Source organism: Lethenteron reissneri, chromosome 61 (assembly GCF_015708825.2).
Source record: "Lethenteron reissneri isolate LAM-NWPU_2019-01 chromosome 61, ASM1570882v1, whole genome shotgun sequence".
Taxonomy (NCBI): Eukaryota; Metazoa; Chordata; class Hyperoartia; order Petromyzontiformes; family Petromyzontidae; genus Lethenteron; species Lethenteron reissneri.
The window spans coordinates 6,246,863-6,266,734 of record NC_083839.1 but is presented as its reverse complement, the minus strand read 5'-3'; the positions used below and the strand labels follow the sequence as shown (position 1 = coordinate 6,266,734).

General features: G+C 44.3%; 1 protein-coding gene across 1 annotated transcript in view; it reads left to right on the top strand.

The window, feature by feature from the left end:
• The first annotated feature begins 7,683 nt into the window (after positions 1 to 7,683).
• Positions 7,684 to 19,872, top strand: part of LOC133358267 (homeotic protein female sterile-like) — a 48,283-nt gene continuing 36,094 nt past the window's right edge. Inside the window, exon 1 of the mRNA XM_061576505.1 lies at positions 7,684 to 7,827. The gene's annotated coding sequence lies outside the window, so the exon portion shown is untranslated. The remainder of the gene's footprint in view (positions 7,828 to 19,872) is intronic.

Here is a 19,872-nt window from a genome sequence, read left to right as displayed (position 1 = left end):
TAATTTCTCACCCTGTCCTTCTTTGTTAAACCCAACATCCACTACAGCGTCCTCATCTCTGTGACTGCCATAGCGTGGTCCTAATCTCTTGTGCCCCAGCACTCGGCCCCATACAACAGCACCGGCCTCACCGCCTTCTTGGACACTTTTCCCTTCAACCAAACTGGGACCCTCTTTTCACATCACACCAGTCATCTATCGCCATTTCAGCCATCCAGCCCTTGTTCTTGTTCTCATCTCTCCTTCTAGTGATCCATCAGCACCACGTCGTTGCACCCAGCTACTTAAACTCGTTCTTCGTTAACTGGTCACTTTCATCTTCTTGGTTCTTTCGGTAAAGTCACGTAGAAGGGAAGTAATAAAATAATAAAAATAAAACACAATAAAATAATTCTCACGACGTTTATTGTGTTTTATTTTTATTATTTTATTACTTCCCTTCTACGTGACTTTACCGAAAGAACCAAGAAGATGAATCCCTGCAGTCACGAAAGCTTTAAATCGAAATGGTCACTTTCAATTTGCAATCGTGCATTCCACTGAAATTTGCCACCATACACTCAGTCTTTGACTGATCCTCAACCCATTGCCTTCAATCTTTTGCACACAGGTCTTAAAATCATCTTACACTACCCCTCTGCTTTCACCGCATAGCACAATGTCGTCTGCAAACTGCATACACGAGGGGGGCTCCCTCTCAATATCTCTCGTTAGTGTCCAGCACCAGGATGAACAGGAAGGGGCCTAGGAGGGAACCTTGCTTCACTCCCGCTTCGACTTGCAAGATCTCCGACACTCCACAGCTGCTTTGCACGTGCATTTTCCTTCATACATATCCTGGATCAGCCGGACATATACCTTAGGAATAACTCTTATTCTCATACACCACCAGATGCGCTATCTAGGCAACCTGTCATACGCTTTCTCTAGATCAATAAGCACCATATACAGGTCCCCGTCTCTCTGAAACTTCTCCATCAATACTCAGTGCAAAGATTGCATCCATTGTTGACCTTCCCTGTCTGAATCCAAACTGACTCTTGCCAATATCCACCAGCTTCCTCAGTCTGCTTTCTATGATCTTTTCCTAGAGTTTAATGGTATGACTCATCTATGCTTATTCCTCTAGTTCCCACACTCTTGTACGTAACATTTCCCTTTAAAGATGGGAACCAATTTACTCTCTCTCGACGCAGCAGGCATTTTCTTCTCTGTCCAGATTTTCACAAACAGCCACATCAATATTTCAACACCCTTTTCTCCCGTTAATTTAAACACATCAATTGAAATTCCATTTGTCCCCACTGCCTTTTGATGTTTCATGCTCCCCAGAGCCTCCACTACCTCTTCTCTGGTAATAGTCTCTGCAACTACTTCTACTCTTTGATGTTCCTCAACCGTTTTGCATCTTGAGTTTTCAACATTCAGCAACTTCTCAAAGTAATCTTTCCATCTCTCTCTAACCATTATCTCATCCAAAATTGTTCGTATCTTCACTGTTCTTAACGAGATTCACATGGTGTATGTCCCTGGTATTTCTCTCTCTCTCGCTCTTGCCAAACGGTGTACCATCTTCTCGCCTTCTTTGCTATCAAGCTTCTGGTCGAGTTGTGCAAATGCTGTTTTCTTTGCCATTGCTACCACTCACTTTGCCTCTCTTCTCGCTGCCAGGTATTCATCCAGATGGTGCTTCTCTCTCGTGTTCTGTCACTTCTTACCACCATGTTTCATTCTATTGCATGTCTTCCTTTGTTCACTCCCACTGTACTACCTGCTGCTTTCAATATTCCACTTGCCAGTTGTTCCCATATTTCAATCACGCTCCCCCTAGGCCTTACGCTTTTTAAATCCTTTATATTAAGTTCGCTTGCTTGCTTGCGTGCTTGCGTGCTTGCTTGCTTGCTTACGACCGTGCAAATCTTTCGGTCGTTTTTTAACCCACTTCCCGTGATCCAATCGAGCTGACATTTTGCACACAGACTCGTTGTGCGAGACAATTAATGTTCGTGAAAAATTTTTTCCCAAAATTTTACACTGTTTAGGGAAAACAAATTAAATATTTAATTACCAATTGCTTAATACTGGTAGACAATCATCTGACCCATAGGTGGCAGCCATCTCAAGCCAGAGGACGAGAGGACTCTAGCCGCCACGCATATAAAGGATTTATAGTGAAAAACTTTGTTTTTACGGGTTATACTTATTAAGTTCTCCATAGCTTGCCAACACCTGCATAAGTTTTCTTTCTCATTGCTTAATCACCACCACTTCACCCTGATACAGTCACTTTGTCTCACCTCTCCCTCTTCGTTACTCCTTTCACGACTAGTCTATGTTGTCCAGTCACACACTCTCCAGGAATCGCTTTCAAGTTCCTCACTCATTTCAGGTGCTTCCTCCTCACCAAAATAAAGTATATCTGGCTCTTCACCTCTCTGCTCAGGTAGGTCATCAAATGTTCCTCCTGCTTCTGGAAGTAGGTATTCGAAGAATGTCCTCACTTCCCCCATTCCTACAGCCATATCCGCATCCTCCATGGTTCCTTTCATATCCGTCCTTGTCTTTTCCCATGCCTCTTGCATTTAAGTCTGCTCCCATCACCACTGCTTGATCTACCGGTAAGCTCTGAAACTCCTGGTCTAAGCTCTCCCAAAATGCATGCTTCTCTTGCCCATTTCAGCCCATTTGCGGGGTAAATGCACACACCACATTTACAACCTCACTGTCCAGTACTAGTCTGACTATCATCAGTCTGTCATTCACTCTTCTGACTTCCACCACTTTTATCTTTATCTCCTCACTCAAGACAACTCCAACTCCATTTCGCAATGATGTTGTTCCATGGTATAATAATTTGAAACCACAGCCAATCTCTTTCGCTCTGCTGCCTTTCCATTTTGTTTCCTGGATGCATGCGATGTCGACATTCCTCCTCAAGCAGTCCGCTAATTCCTGACCTTTTCCTGTCATTCTCTCAATATTCCATCTGGCCAACCTTATATTCTTCCCGAACAACCTTCTGCTATTTACATTTTCTTGCTCCATCTTGATATGTGCAACGTCCAGGTCTGCACTCCCTGCAGAGGCAGAGTCATTGGGTCCCGAGATTATTCGCACCCTCTGCACACTTAAGGGCTGCGGGGGACTGAGGGCCACTTGTTTGCAAGGACTTCCCATGTTTTGACTTTAGGGTTTTACGGCCGGTGGCCACCAGACGCCAACCCTCTTTTATTCTGGCTTTGGACAGGCAGAAACACACTTCTGGTGGAGTTAATTGAAAGTTAAACTGTATAACGTTACAAAATTCCGGCGCAAACTTTTTGAAACTATCGGGAATTAATTTGTAGAGTTACCATTTTAGACTTTTATATATATTTATTACACATTATTTAATGAGTCTCATAGAAGGACATTGCATCTATCTTCACTTCCCCTCCTATACTTCACCATTAAAGACCGATACGGGACTCTTAAGTCTCACGCATTCACCACGTGTCTCACACCCCTTCTCACGAATTGGCTTTAACAAAGTTGTGGTCAGCAGGGAACGGTTATAGACAATTCATTGTTGCACTGCACTTTTATCCTCCCACGTCCATGCTCACCGCTTTTACTTTTCCACACTAATCATCTTCGCACCTCCGATTAGCACAGTTGGCTACGTACGGTGTGAAATAAGTTCAAAATTCAGTACATGCCTCTTGGTCAAATCCATTAAAATAACGCTGATGGTGAAGTATGGTCAAATAACCCTCACGAACCCGCAAGGCGTCGGGGAGGCTCGTCCAGCAGTGGATTTAACAAAGAGTTGTCCATGCACATAGATTTCCATTTTATCAATTCAGTGGATTTGTTTTTTACTTCGGTGTCAGTTTTGTGTATTATTGAACTTTGTCAATCCAAGGCTGGGTGAAGACCTCTCCACGCAGCCACCCCGTGTCTACCTTGGGGGTTGTTTGACAATACTTCACACTGGTGAGGTGGTGGTGAAGAAGAAGGGTGTCAGGACCGGTTCAGATATCAATCGCCATGGATGTCAAACCATGGCCGGGAATTGAATTCACATCGCCGAGTTCATAGCGCGCAGTGCACTAACACTGCTGAGCCCCATGATCTACCCTGCCTGTGTCTCTATGGAGGTCTATGGGTCTCTGTGCAAGTCTATGTACCAGTCTATCGGTCTATAGATTGGTATTAAGTGAACCTATAACAGGCAAAAGTAGATAGAACTCTACATGTACAGCCTTTACGCAGTTCATTGCTCAATAAATGCATCCCGCCCCCATGCCATCGGATTTATTTGACACATACTTCATTCTAAATGGCTGTAATATGTAAGTTCTGTATATGGAACGTTATGTCCGTCTGTCCATGGGGTTCCCATGCAAGTCTGAGAGTCTCTTTGTGAATCTAAGTAAGTCTATGGATCCCTGTGTTAGTCTGTACGCACGTGGGTATCTGTGTAAGTATGACGGCTTCCATGTGAGTCTGTTAAGTCGAAGAGTCCCCACGTATGTTGATTTTTTTTCACACCGTACGATGCCAACTGAACACAAAAAGCAACTTTAAGAAAAATATTTTCAATCTACATTTAAAATGTGTGCATGTCTATGACTTTTTGTATATGTCCATGGGTCTCTTTGTAAGTACTGTATACAAGTTCACATGTACGTGCGTATGTCTGTGTCTCTGTTTTAGTTTCTCTATATTATCTGTGTAAGTATATGGCTCTCGTTAAATTATCTATAAGTCTAAGAGTATCTTTGTGAGTCTAAGAGTATATTTGTGTGTATGTCTACGAGGGTGTCTGTGTAAATCTATGGTATCTGATTCTATGGTATCTAAGTCTAAACGGCCTCTTACCTGTCCCCAAGCTCACACACATCCTAAAGTGAGTCTCGTGTACACGCGACCGAAGACGTCCACAGCGGCTCACGTGGCCAGGAGAACTGTGGGGGAAACGAGGGTCTCGATGCTAACTAATATCCACGTGGGGAAATGAACGTCCTGACCGCTGTGATCTCAAACGATTCACAAAGATCCTATTATGTTCATTCTGCACACAGGAGATCGGGAGTGGGGGCGGGGGCATCTCGGAGTGACGGGTGGCTGGTGGTGGGTGGGGGGTGGCGAGGTGGGGAGGGTGGGGGTCGGTGTTAAGGTGGGCAGGTGAATAGCAGCAGGTCGTGCCGGGGGCCCATCGGTGGTGGTGTGTGTGGAGGTGGATCTTGATCAGTGCGCGGAGCGGTAGCGGTAGCTGTTGGCCACTCACCCCACTCGTGTGCCCCTGACGGCTTTCATAGGTGCTCGCTAACAGTTTTGCCCCAACAGTCTTTAAAGGGCAATACGAGTGATCTTTGTATTTGTAGATAAGTGTTTTCGCGGACCAGCTCGCTGTCAGACGTAACGAGACGAGGCTCAACGAGGCTTTCCTGGGTAAACAAGCGTGGTGATAACAACAACAACAACAACATCACACATGTTCGAGGGCCATCATGCAGTAAAATATATAAAAGCAATATTTTGTTGAAAGATATGTAACAATGTATACAGAGCCGTCCCTAGGGTACGGTAAATCGGGGCGACCGCCCGGGCCCTGCGCTTTGGGGGGGGGGGGCTCGCCCCCTAATGTCCGGCTCTGACGATATGACGATAGACGGTGAATTGCAAATGTTCCTCGGGCCACCTCCCATGGTCTTGCGGACCACAGGGAGTGAACTGAACCACGGGCCGGCAACCATTGATGTAGACTCGTAGATGGTGTTGGCTGGAGGTGGTTGTAAGAGGGTGCTAGCGGGTGGTGCGTTGCTGTTGGTTGTTGATTGTATCCTGTACAGGTAGAGTTGTGTTTATGGATGTTGGTGGATGTTGGTGGTTGCTGAAGGCGTGGGTGTTTGATAGGTGATTGATGTGGAGGTGTGGATGTAGGACTCCTCCGAATAGCACGATTGGCTGCGTACCATGCGAAATTAGTTCCACGTCACTCATTAATTGAACAGGGTAGCGTATAGGTGGATGTGCGCGTGTGTGTGTGTCGAGCGGCGTTCTTCTGTGCAAGGCCCGCGCGCCACTGGCGGCCCCGAGTGGCCTTTCGTGCGGCATCTGACGATACACCCCATCGTGCTGTCCACTTCAATGGTTGCAAATATGTGGCGGCCCTCACACTGATGATGTCTTATCGGTGAAAGTGGCCCCCCTCTCGAAATTCGTGAAGAACACTGCTCTAAGAACATGAACACTGCTCTAAGAATAAGAACACTGCTCTAAGAATATGAACACTGCTCTAAGAATAAGAACACTGCTCTAAGAATATGAACACTGCTCTAAGAACATGAACACTGCTCTAAGAACATGAACACTGCTCTAAGAACATGAACACTGCTCTAAGAATATGAACACTGCTCTAAGAATAAGAACACTGCTCTAAGAACATGAACACTGCTCTAAGAATATGAACACTGCTCTAAGAATATGAACACTGCTCTAAGAACATGAACACTGCTCTAAGAACATGAACACTGCTCTAAGAATATGAACACTGCTCTAAGAATAAGAACACTGCTCTAAGAATAAGAACACTGCTCTAAGAATATGAACACTGCTCTAAGAATATGAACACTGCTCTAAGAACATGAACACTGCTCTAAGAACATGAACACTGCTCTAAGAATAAGAACACTGCTCTAAGAATATGAACACTGCTCTAAGAATATGAACACTGCTCTAAGAATAAGAACACTGCTCTAAGAATATGAACACTGCTCTAAGAATATGAACACTGCTCTAAGAATATGAACACTGCTCTAAGAACATGAACACTGCTCTAAGAACATGAACACTGCTCTAAGAACATGAACACTGCTCTAAGAATATAAACACTGCTCTAAGAATATGAACACTGCTCTAAGAATATGAACACTGCTCTAAGAATATGAACACTGCTCTAAGCATATGAACACTGCTCTAAGAATATGAACACTGCTCTAAGAATATGAACACTGCTCTAAGAACATGAACACTGCTCTAAGAATATGAACACTGCTCTAAGAACATGAACACTGCTCTAAGAATATGAACACTGCTCTAAGAATATGAACACTGCTCTAAGAACATGAACACTGCTCTAAGAACATGAACACTGCTCTAAGAACATGAACACTGCTCTAAGAACATGAACACTGCTCTAAGAATAAGAACACTGCGCTAAGAATATGAACACTGCTCTAAGAACATGAACACTGCTCTAGAGGTGTTTTTCGAGGTGTAAGGTCGGGTGTAGTGGCATTGATGCACCCGTGGGTGTCGGGGCGGGTTCCTGGGTCGGCTGTTGCAAAGGGTTGAGGCGAAGTGGTGCAGAGGTGAGCGATGTAGAGGTGAGTATGGACAGGTGTAAGGGTGTGGGGTGTGTGTGCGGAGGTGATGGGGGTGGTCTCGTGTTGTTGTATGTGTGGTTGGTGCAGAGGTCTGCGTGTAGAGGGTACGGGCTCGGGCTGTAGAGTTGGATGGAGGTGGTGGTGTATTGATGGGGGAGTAGAGATGGAGGCGGTGGGTGTGGGGGTTGGTAGAGGTGAATGGGTTGGGGGTGTATAGGTGGGTGCTGATGAAAAGGCGGGGGTGAGTGATGTAGGTGGGTGCGTGTCTAGTTGCCGTGGGGCTGTGTGCCCTACAGAGGGAATCGCCCGCTGCTCGCTGGTTTTTCTTGTGAGCGAGTGAATTAATATTCCACAATTCACATCCACTCGCTCAAGATCGTTCCGGGACGCGCACACGGGATTCACCACGGAGTGCGTCGTCTCAAACAGAGGAGAAGATGGAGAGGAGAAGGAGGTAGGTGACGCGACACGTGAGTGCACCGCCACTGAGCTGTAATCTTCCCAGCAGCAGCAGTGGCATGTCTACCTGCGCCGCCTGCAAGGTGTGTACTCGACTCGTTATGTTTAACAGCGTGGCAAGTATAACGGGCGCCACGATGGCGAGATGTTAACTACCTCGCGTGGTCTACAGGAGGTCGTGCGATTCGATCCCGACCCTGACGCCTGCTGCTGTATATTTGGAGTTTGCGTGTCTCTCTCTCTCCCCGTGATCGTGTGCATTTTTCTCCGGGCCCTCCGGTATTTTCCTCCATGTTTAGATCCATGCGTTGAGAGTGTTTAGCTCTGAAACATGTCCAAATGATGATAAGCCACTTCGTTGAGTTGCCATTTGTGGCCAGGTAAATTCTGAAAAATATCTATATAGCTCAGTGGGCCTTACCTGGTAAAATGAAGAATAGTTTAATCGTAAAAAAAATGTTTTTACAAGTCCAGGTTTACGTTTGCGAGCCGCCATGTGATTAAGACTACAAGAGGATCGCGACGAACGCTTTCCAGTCCGCCGCAGAGCAGGCGTAGAGTGCAGTCGGTCGTGATGTGAGCGAGGACTTGTCTTCACCGCGCAGCTCACAGACTATGGGACGCATCGACTTGGCCAAGAAGACGATCAGAGTCGTAAGAGCTGTGGAAAACTCACCTCCTTAAATTGCCCCCCCCTCCCACCACTGGTTCTGGCCGTTTACTTTCTGAGTGAGTGGATGAGTGAGTGGGTTGAGTGAGCTAAGACAGATACGGCGCTCTATAAATAAAAACAAGTATAACCCGTAAAAACAAAGTTTTTCACTATAAATCCTTTATATGCGTGGCGGCTAGAGTCCTCTCGTCCTCTGGCTTGAGATGGCTGCCACCTATGGGTCAGATGATTGTCTGGCAGCATTAAACAATTGGTAATTAAATATTTAAACTGTGTAGAATTTTGGAAAAGATTTTTCACGAAAATGCATTGTCACGCACAACGAGTCTGTGTGCAAAATGTCAGCTCGATTGGATCACGGGAAGTGGGTTAAAAAACGACCGAAAGATTTGCACGGTCGCAAGCAAGCAAGCGAACTTAATATAAAGGATTTAAAAATGGTTAGGTCGTTGTGTAAAAAATGTGTGTCGTAAACCATTCTCCACCCGACACAGCCAGTTAGCAAAGGTGTCATGCTTCAGCAGCACCATAGGTATCGTTGTCAGAGAGCGATCTCAGGGCATTTACATTCAAGGTATACCGACGTCTCGCTGGAGATTACATCCACGGGCATTGAAGCTATTTGTCTCCTGCTATTAGTAAATATGTAAGAGTAAGTACATGTAACAGTCCTTCATCAGAAAACATGTTTAAAATCTGATTCTCATCTTCAGGCCACATCCATACTGTCAGTAAATAGGTGCAGTCTGCAACTATTATCATCCACTCTCTCTATTGGTCTCTCTACGTATTTGCAATCCAGGAGGGTCATTGCCCGAAACGTTGCCTATTGTATATTTCCCATTAAGGCCACACATATACTGTGCAATTGACGAATGCATTAGCATATACGTGTGTATGTGGCGTTACGGTCGACTCAGCCTAAAATGAGCACCTGGTGCAGTGTGTAAGCGTCGCCACCGGGGAGACAAAGGCGGCCGGGTGTGGTGCTGGCCACCCACCCCCTCGTGTGCCGTGCCGGCCTTCATAGGTGCCGCTCGCTCACAGCACTTGCCCCAACAGTCTGTTACAGGCTACACGGGGTCTTATTCTTAGGTTTTTTCGGTAAAGTCACGTAGGTAAAACATCAAAATTAATAAAAAATAAAATAAAATAAAGATCAGGACGTTTCGGAGGCAACACAAGTCTCCGTCATCAACGTCGTCAACACCTCCGAAACGTCGTGATCTTTATTTTATTTTATTTTTTTTATTAATTTTGATGTTTTACCTACGTGACTTTAACGAAAAAACCTAAGAATATGAATCCTTGCAGTCACGAAAGCTTCAAATCTAGAATACACGGGGTCTCTTTGTCGTTTTGTTTTATGAAGATATGTTTTGTTTTTGCGTTCACGATTTTATTTGCTAAATTTAATTGTGAAAGAACGCATTCGTATATTGTGTATTTATATTGTCAATTGCGTATCGATTTAAATTGTGTATTTATGTCCGTGTAATGACGACTTCACACTTTTCTTGAGATTCTACTGTCATTACATTCGGATTCCGTGCTCATCTGCATATCTTACCTATATATGTTATATTTGTGACTATGATATAGACAGTATATGTTTGTTGTATGCTTATTGGTCATTAATACAGGGTAATACATCAACTACAGTAATTAATGCATTATACGGTATACGAATTGATTACTTAATCGATTAATTAACTTAAACATTGATGGTTTGTGTTGTATCTATGTTTTTGGTGTTGGTGTGTGTTTCACAAGACGCCGTGTCGGCCATGACATGGTGTTTGACCATACGTTACCATGCCGGTCAATGCTGGTTTACTGCGATTTAAATAATTGTAGAAATCACTGCAACACCCACCGGATAGCATTACATTACCATACGCATTAAATAATGTGATATAACATCAATTATTTGGTAATGTTAATTAATTTGTGTGCATTCTATGGTTATTTCGGTAAAGTCACGTAGATAGAAAAAAATAATAATAAAATAATACAAATAAAGGGAATAAAACATAACAATGTGTTGCGATCGAAACGTCGTGATATTTTTATTATTTTTTATTCGCTTAATTTTTTTTTATCTACGTCACTTTACCGAAAGAATCTTGATTTGAAGTTTTCGTGACTGCAGGAATCCATACTCTTTGGTTCTTTCGGTAAAGTCACGTCGGTGAAAAATTAATAATTCGCGCTTCAATCGCAACACAAGCAGTAGAACTACCGAAAGAATCATAGAATACGAATTCCTGCAGACACGAACGTTTTAAGTCAAACTTTAATATGTGTGTATGTTGACATTAATGCTTCGTATACATTATATATGTGTTAAAGTATACATATGCTGTACGTGTCTCAAATGTTAGCATGCACTAATTGAGTTAGAACAAATTTCGTGACTGCAGGGATTCATTTACGTGACTTTACCGAAAAAAACAAGAAGATGAATTAGAACAAGTTCACACTCGTGCACGTTCGACTACAGTAGCCACACGCGTGTTCATTAACCAGTAGGCAGAGACGTCGTCTCGGCGGTGGCGATGAGATGTTAACCTCCCTCGCCCGGCACGCACGAGGGCGTGGGTTCGCGTCTTCTCTCTGTCGCTCTCCCCGTGGTGGTCCCAGCGTGGATCGCTCTCCGCGTTCCTTCTCCGGTCCCCCGCCCTCCCCTCCACATTGACAATCAACACGCGGACAGAATATGTGTCTGCTGCTGCTGCTGTTGCTATAAATTCCCACGTGTGGTGCTGATATCAGCCAGTACGATGATGAGTCATCATCATCACGAGTGGCCAAGTTGCTCCTTATGAGAAAGTGCTCCCAGCTCAGTGGGTTTTACCTGATCAAGTAAAATAGTTTAGTTTTACACGGGGAGCGGGGGCGCAGTGGTTAGCGCACTGTGAAACTAACCTGGCGACCCGAGTTCAATTCCCGCTCACAACCAACGCAAGTAACGATCATTATCTGAACCGGCCCTGGACCTCCCGAAGTTAGACAGAGCCTTACATGAGTACCTGGTGCTGTGTGAAAGCATCAGCACTCGGGGAGACAAAGGCGGCCAGGCGTGGCGCTGGTCACCGCCTCGCGTGCCGTTCAAGCCTTCATAGGTGCTGCTGCTACTCGCCAACTTTCATAGGTGCTGCTGCTACTCGCCAACTTTCATAGGTGCTGCTGCTACTCGCCAACTTTCATAGGTGCTGCTGCTGCTACTCGCCAACTTTCATAGGTGCTGCTGCTACTCGCCAACTTTCATAGGTGCTGCTGTTACTCGCCAACTTTCATAGGTGCTGCTGCTACTCGCCAACTTTCATAGGTGCTGCTGCTACTCGCCAACTTTCATAGGTGCTGCTGCTACTCGCCAACTTTCATAGGTGCTGCTGCTACTCGCCAACTTTCATAGGTGCTGCTGCTACTCGCCAACTTTCATAGGTGCTGCTGCTACTCGCCAACTTTCCCCAACATTCTGTTCCTGCTTGTTTTCATTCCCCGGCACCTCCGATCAGCACGTACGGTGCGAACAACGTTTTCTCGATTTAAAGCTTCGTGACTGCAGGAATTCATACTCTTTAGGTCTTTCGATAAAGTCACGTAGGTAGATACAATAATAGATGACAAACGACCGTCTTCAGGTGAAGACGGTCGTTTGTGTGGCGATCGAAACGTTGTGATCTATTGTTTTTTTCTACCTACGTGACGTTATACATACATAGATACAAAAGCTATACGGGGGATCTTTGTATTTGTCTTGAAAGGCATATGTATAGTACAGTAATTGTAAGATCGTTTTTATATAAAAACATTACAAACAACGGACTGATGCATGTTTGTTGGAGTTTAATGCGACTGTATTTGAACCTAAGTAATCTTTAGTGCACGTGTATACACATGCTTATAGATACTCGGTGACGTTTCGGGCAATAGCTCTTCCACATATCATATAAACATTATTTGAGTATACAGTGAGTGAACAAAAAATGTGCGTGGTTTAAGAAATCGTCTTCCTCACCTGATGACGATTGCTTGTGTTGCGATCGAAACGTCGTGATCTATTATTTTTCTGTCTATGTGATTAATCGAAAGACCCAAAGAGTATGAATTCCTGCAGTCACGAAAGCTTTAAATCAACATTGCATGTGCTTTGGGGAAGGGAGATTGCCTGATACGTCGCTTAAATTTTTTTTTCCTTTTAATGCCACACATCGTGTTATTATTGACGAATGACAATGCTGCAGCATCATCACCAGATAATGTGATGAAGCAATACCCCGGTTCACGTCGGAGATGCATTCCTGAAAAGTTCGACGACGTATATCGAAACGACGTAAATCAAAGCGACGTACAGGATTGTAGTGGGTGCGTGGTGGAGGCGACGGTTGAGAGGCGACGGAAAAACGAGAAAGGACGGACGATGCTGTCAGCGACGTTAGTGTGGGTTGAGGCGACGCTAATCGGGTCGCGGCATTATTAAAGTGACAACGTATTTGTGAAAAGACGTACAAAGGGGAGACGTAAATTGGAGTATTAATGTTTATGCCTATATCTGCTATATATTAATTGTAAATGTGCAGGCTCTTTCCTCAATCCACTGCGAGATGAATCCCTCCCCAATCCGTTGCCATCCCCTCATGATCCTAAAAAGTAGCAATCCAACCCAGCACCCGCACACGAGTGGATATCATCACTCCGTCTCCTCCGGCTCAGCTGTTGTGCGTGTGTACGGCGATGGGACTCCTTTCCATCTCTGACCACGCCTACTTACCACCCTTGGGTGACACCCACCTCAAACCAACATAAAGCCTCTTGTTGCAGCAGCCCCTTCTTGTTCAGCAGTTCTCCTGCCATAGCTTTATACCTGAAGACGATTGCTTGTGTTGTGATCAAAACGTCGTGATTTATTATTATTTTTTAAATCCTTTATATTAAGTTCGCTTGCTTGCGTGCTTGCGTGCTTGCGTGCTTGCTTGCTTGCTTATGACCGTGCAAATCTTTCGGTCGTTTTTTAACCCACTTCCCGTGATCCAATCGAGCTGACATTTTGCACACAGACTCGTTGTGCGTGACAATGCATGTTCGTGAAAAAAAATTCCTAAATTTTACACTGTTTAGGGAAAACAAATTAAATATTTAATTACCAATTGCTTAATGCTGCCAATCATCTGACCCATAGGTGGCAGCCATCTCAAGCCAGAGGACGAGAAGACTCTAGCCACCACGCATATAAAGGATTTATAGTGAAAAACTTAGTTTTTACGGGTTATACTTATTCTACTTTCATGACTTTACCGAAAGAACCAAACAGTGTCTATTATATTGCCAAGTTCTTTATATGTGCGTTAAATTGACGTCACAGTAGCGAGACGTTAACTACCTTAACACCTGTGTATTTGGAGTTTGCATGTCTCTCCCCGTGGTCGCATGGATTTTTCTCCGGGTCTTCCGGTTTTTCCCTCCACATTTAGAATCAACGTCACGCGTGTAGAATATTTGGATGCTTTTACTTTCCACATGATGATAAGCCACTTCGTTGCTCTATCATTTGTGGCCAGGTCGCTTCTGAAACATATCTGTATAGCTCAGTGGGCCTGAACTGGTAAAATCCAAAATAGTTCAGTTTAAATTAGATATTGTTTAATGTGCGTGTGATTATGCGTTGTATGTGTTGGGTATTTGTATCGGAATAAAACATTTCGTATTTTCGGATCTCGGTTCGACCGTTTGTGTGAGGCTGCGTCGAAGCACGTGTCCTCGGGCTCACAAAAATGGCGTCATCCGATGCCGCGTGCCACTTGTTTGGCTATAAAGTAGCGGAAGTGACGTCTCCTTTTCGGATTAATCCGAAACAAGTATAACCCGTAAAAAAAAGTTTTTCACTATAAATCCTTTATATGCGTGGCGGCTAGAGTCCTCTCAATTTGTTTTCCCTAAACAGTGTAAAATTTAGGAACTTTTTTGTTCACGAACATTAATTGTCTCGCACAACGACTCTGTGTGCAAAATGTCAGCTCGATTGGATCACGGGAAGTGGGTTAAAAAACGACCGAAAGATTTGCACGGTCGTAAGCAAGCAAGCAAGCAAGCGAACTTAATATAAAAGATTTAAACAAGTATAAACCCGTAAAAACAAAGTTTTTCACTATAAATCCTTTATATGCGTGGCGGCTAGAGTCATCTCGTCCTCTGGCTTGAGATGGCTGCCACCTATGGGTCAGATGATTGTCTGCCAGTATTAAGCAATTGGTAATTAAATATTTAATTTGTTTTCCCTAAACAGTATAAAATTTTGGATTTTTTTTTTCACGAACATTAATTGTCTCGCACAACGAGTCTGTGTGCAAAATGTCAGCTCAATTGGATCACGGGAAGTGGGTTAAAAAACGACCGAAAGATTTGCACGGTCGTAAGCAAGCAAGCACGCAAGCAAGCAAGCGAACTTAACATAAAGGATTTAAAAAACATTCGGATTGACTAACATTTTGTATCGATGCTTCTCGATGTAAAGATTTTTCGGGTATTTCAGATGATTCTGGAAATCGGGCGCACATCGTTATTTGATAGGTCATGGTTGATGGTGATAATACATGGTTAAACATATCTCTACACACAGTATTTATTTAACATTTTCGCGGATCGAGTGAAAATAATAACATTTCGGAAAAGTCTGAATATATGCAAGTCACTGCTGCTTCCAGTGGAGCCAGGGCTGGGATAATGGTTGGGGGGTCGGGGGAGGGGTGCGGGGGTAAGTGTGAGGGTGGGAAGAGGGGTAATAGAGAAGTGGAGAGACACGTGGACAGGTAAACGACAGAGACTCGCACATCACGTGGGAGAGGCAGGGTGGCGCAGGTGTACCACTGGTGCCACAAAACTTACCTTACTCATCTCGTCAAGGAGCATACACCACCATGCAAACTCCGGTCGTCATCCTCATAGCAGCGACTTTTGGCTAACCACCACATCGCGCGCTTTAAGATGCGCTTCTGCGGCTGTCTGGAACGCTCTTCCTTCCGATGTTCAGAAACCACTGGCGGCCATGCATTTTTTAAATCACCGAGACTGAAAACCAATTTCTTTTGAACTTATTTTGTGTTTAGTTTGTCCTTCTCCCTTACCTCCAATTAGCATGGTTGTCTACGTACGGTGCGAAAGAAGTTCGACCGGAGTTCGCGTGATGGTTTATGCTCCTTGATAATAACAACATAAATAGTGACACGGAGACACAGAAGAGAGACACATCAGGGGCACACGGTGAGGGCAGAGATACAGAGACACACAAAGGGACAATGAGACATCGACACACAGAATCAGAATATTAGTTTACTAGCATAAGTACCCGGCGTTGCCCGGGTGAAAAATATATTTCTTAATAACCTTACATATATACACAGATGGGCTGCTGCCCCTGCCCCCCCCAGCCACGATCTCCTCGGCCGCTGTGCAGTAATATGTACGGCCTATAGTGTGGTGGGGTGTCGAGGCCTAGTACCGTGCAGAGCCTCCGGCCTCGCCTAAATTGCCCACCCGGCTGAGGCTGGGTACGGGGGCCATTCCCCCCCCCCCCCCGCGCTACAATAATACTGTTTAATCGCTATAATTTTATTATCTACCGACCCTATAATAGTAATTGCACACATTGTGGTGGGGGGGGAGTGAAGAGGACGTGAAACTTTGATGAATTTACCTCAGAGTCGCGTGTTAATGCGTGCGCATATTTTTAACGGGAATTAAAAATGGCGCCCACCCCGCAGCGAATGCGTTGCTACCCGTTTCCAGGGGCAACCGCTGTGGAAAACCAAATGGACCAATCGCGTCTCGCAAATCCCTCACATTTCGTCCAATGAAACTGCGTATGGTCCGGCGACACACAGACAAACAGACACAGACAGACAGACCGACAGACAGACAGATTTGCGATTTTATATATATAGATTCTGGAGGAATCCATGGAGCTATAAAGTTATTTTCACATAGGTCCAGTAGGGGTGGGTCAGGAAGTTATAACAACGAACAATAGAAAAACACGATAGGAATGCGAAGTATAGGGAAGGTTAGCAAATCGCTTAACATATACAAATAAAACGAGCCTATTTTTAAATCCTTTATATTAAGTTCGCTTGCTTGCTTGCGTGCTTGCTTGCTTGCTTACGACCGTGCAAATCTTTCGGTCGTTTTTTAACCCACTTCCCGTGATCCAATCGAGCTGACATTTTGCACACAGGCTCGTTGTGTGAGACAATTAATGTTCGTGAAAAACAATTTCCAAAATTTTACACTGTTTAGGGAAAACTAATTAAAGATTTAATTACCAATTGCTTAATACTGGCAGACAATCATCTGACCCATAGGTGGCAGCCATCTCAAGCCAGAGGACGAGAGGACTCTAGCCGCCATGCATATAAAGGATTTATAGTGAAAAACTTTGTTTTTACGAGTTATACTTATTTGTTATCTTACCAGACACGCACAGATGATGATGCAGAATCACTGACAGAGTAGCGACTGACAGTGTGGAGTACAGAGAGTTGGAGACACAGACATTCATGTTTGTACTTTGCCAACTACAGTATACCCCGCCCAAAACAATTGTCGCAAATACTTTGGTGGTGCAGTATACATGACAAGAATTAGCGTTAATGTGTAATTAATGCTGCGCAGTGTATAATACAATATTTAATCATCTATAACATACTATTGAACAAAATGTTAATTATGGGAAAGCACAAGTCATTGATATCATTATTCACAATATGTTGATTAGTCTAGTAACCTAAATGTCGCCCTTTTATCAATACACTGCTGGATGAAGGCGTCCCAAAGCCCTTCGATCACGAGAGTTGTTTGACCATACTTCACCACGCTGGTCAGTGAAGAGGGCGTCCTAGGACGGTGTAAGTGCTGGCCGGGAATCGAACTGATTAGAACAAGACTAATAACCATAACACACTGAGTACAATACTAATCAGTTTAGCACGTAGCAGGCTTTCGCGACCAATATTATTCATAATCAACGTTTTTGGGTTTAGATCGCGTTATTTATAAATGTGTCGTAACCCTCCACCACCCGACACGGCCAATCAGTAAAAAAGTGTCACGTTGACAAAAGACAAATAGTTCACTGCTTTAGCCCACCGGTGTGTTGAAGCGTGAAACCACAACATTTAAAATTTGAGTAGTACGACGTTTCGCTGGTAATTGCATCCAGCATCATCGGGCGAAACGTCGTACTCAAATTGTAAATTGTTGTGATTTCAAACTTCAACACACAGGTGGGCTAAAGCAGTGAACTAATTGTCTTTTGTCAACGTGACACTTTTTTTACTGATTGGCCGTGTCGGGTGGTGGAGGGTTGCGACACATTTATAAATAACGCGATCTAAACCCAAAAACGTTGATTATGAACAATACTAATAACCAATACACACTAAGTACAATACTAATAACGATAACAAACTAAGTACAATACTAATAAAGGTCAATGTCGTTCATCTGGGAAATTCATCATCTTATAATTACAGCCTCTGCGATTAGCACGATTAACTACGTATGGTACGAAAGAAGTTCAACACAATTCATACGGGACAAGCTGAGTGTATCGTTCTGCTTTTCAGGTCTGCTGTGGATGATGACAGTCGCACTCGTTGCACGCAAAGTGATTGCCACAAATGAACCACGATACCTTGTTGATCTCGTCAATGAGTATTGACAACCACCACATCAACTCGCTGCAGTCGCGAATTTTGGCTGCTGCCATCGAACAAAGGCGGTGGTCACCGCGTAGCGTGGCGCTTTCAGATGCGCTGCTTCTGCGGCCGTCTGGAACGCTCTCTTGCTTACGATGCTCGGAAACCACTGGAGGCTCTGCACTTTTAAATCACCTCGATGGAAAAGAATTTTTTTAATAGAACTTATTAAATCCTTTATATTAAGTTCGCATGCTTGCTTGCTTGCGTGCTTGCTTGCTTGCGTGCTTGCGTGCTTGCTTGCTTGCTTACGACCGTGCAAATCTTTCGGTCGTTTTTTAACCCACTTCCCGTGATCCAATCGAGCTGACATTTTCCACACAGACTCGTTGTGCCAGACAATTAATGTTCGTGAAAAAAAATTCCCAAAATTTTACACTTTTTAGGCAAAAAAAATGTATTTTACATATATTCAAATAGAACTCATTCATGGCTTTGGCTGAACGTCACAGTGTAAGAGCCCAGAGCGTAACCCGTCCACAGGCCGTGGCGGAGTAGCGCAGTTGGTAGCGCCCTCGCTTCCCATGCCAAAGGTCGCGGGATCGATCCCCGCGTCCTCCACAGGCGAATATATTTTAAATCCTTTATATTAAGTTCGCTGCCACGCATATAAAGGATTTATATTGAAAAACTTTGTTTTTACGGGTTATACTTATTTTTGTGTTTAGTTTGTTGTTCTTCCCCCGCTCCTCCGATTAGCACGTTTGGCTCCGTACGGTGCGAAATAAATTCAACATTCGTACGTACATGGAGAGTTTTAAATTTTCAATGTGTGCATCAGGTATGTGCGACTGCCATAGTTTAGCAGTGGATTGACCATGGCTGCCAGAGATGTTGATGATGGAGGGCTTGGGTCGGGGGTTGGGGGAGGGGGCCCACGGCTCTTGACATTTCGAGCGAGAGGAGAGTGCAGGAGCTCCCACTTCAGTCGCTTTGCCTGCACGGATTACACTTGTGTCTGTGTGAGAGTATACACGTGTGTGTTAGTATAGGTGTGTGTGAGTGTACACGTGTGAGTATAGATGTGTCTGTGTGAGAGTGGATACCTGTGTGTGAGTGTGTGTGAGTATAGATGTGTCTGTGTGAGAGTGGATACCTATGTGTGAGTGTGTGTGAGTGTGTGTGAGTATAGATGTGTCTGTGTGAGAGTGGATACCTGTGTGTGAGTGTGTGTGAGTATAGATGTGTCTGTGTGAGAGTGGATACCTGTGTGTGAGTGTACACGTGTGAGTATAGATGTGTCTGTGTGAGAGTGGATACCTGTGTGTGAGTGTGTGTGAGTATAGATGTGTCTGTATGAGAGTGGATACCTATGTGTGAGTGTGTGTGAGTGTGTGTGAGTATAGATGTGTCTGTGTGAGAGTGGATACCTGTGTGTGAGTGTGTGTGAGTATAGATGTGTCTGTGTGGGTGGATACCTGTGTGTGAGTGTGTGTGAGTGTACACGTGTGAGTATAGATGTATCTGTGTGAGAGTATATACCTGTGTGTGAGTGTGTGTGACTATAGATGTGTCTGTGTGAGAGTGTATACCTGTGTGTGAGTTTACACCTGTGAGTATAGATGTGTGAGTATAGATGTGTCTTTGTGAGAGTGGATACCTGTGTGTGAGT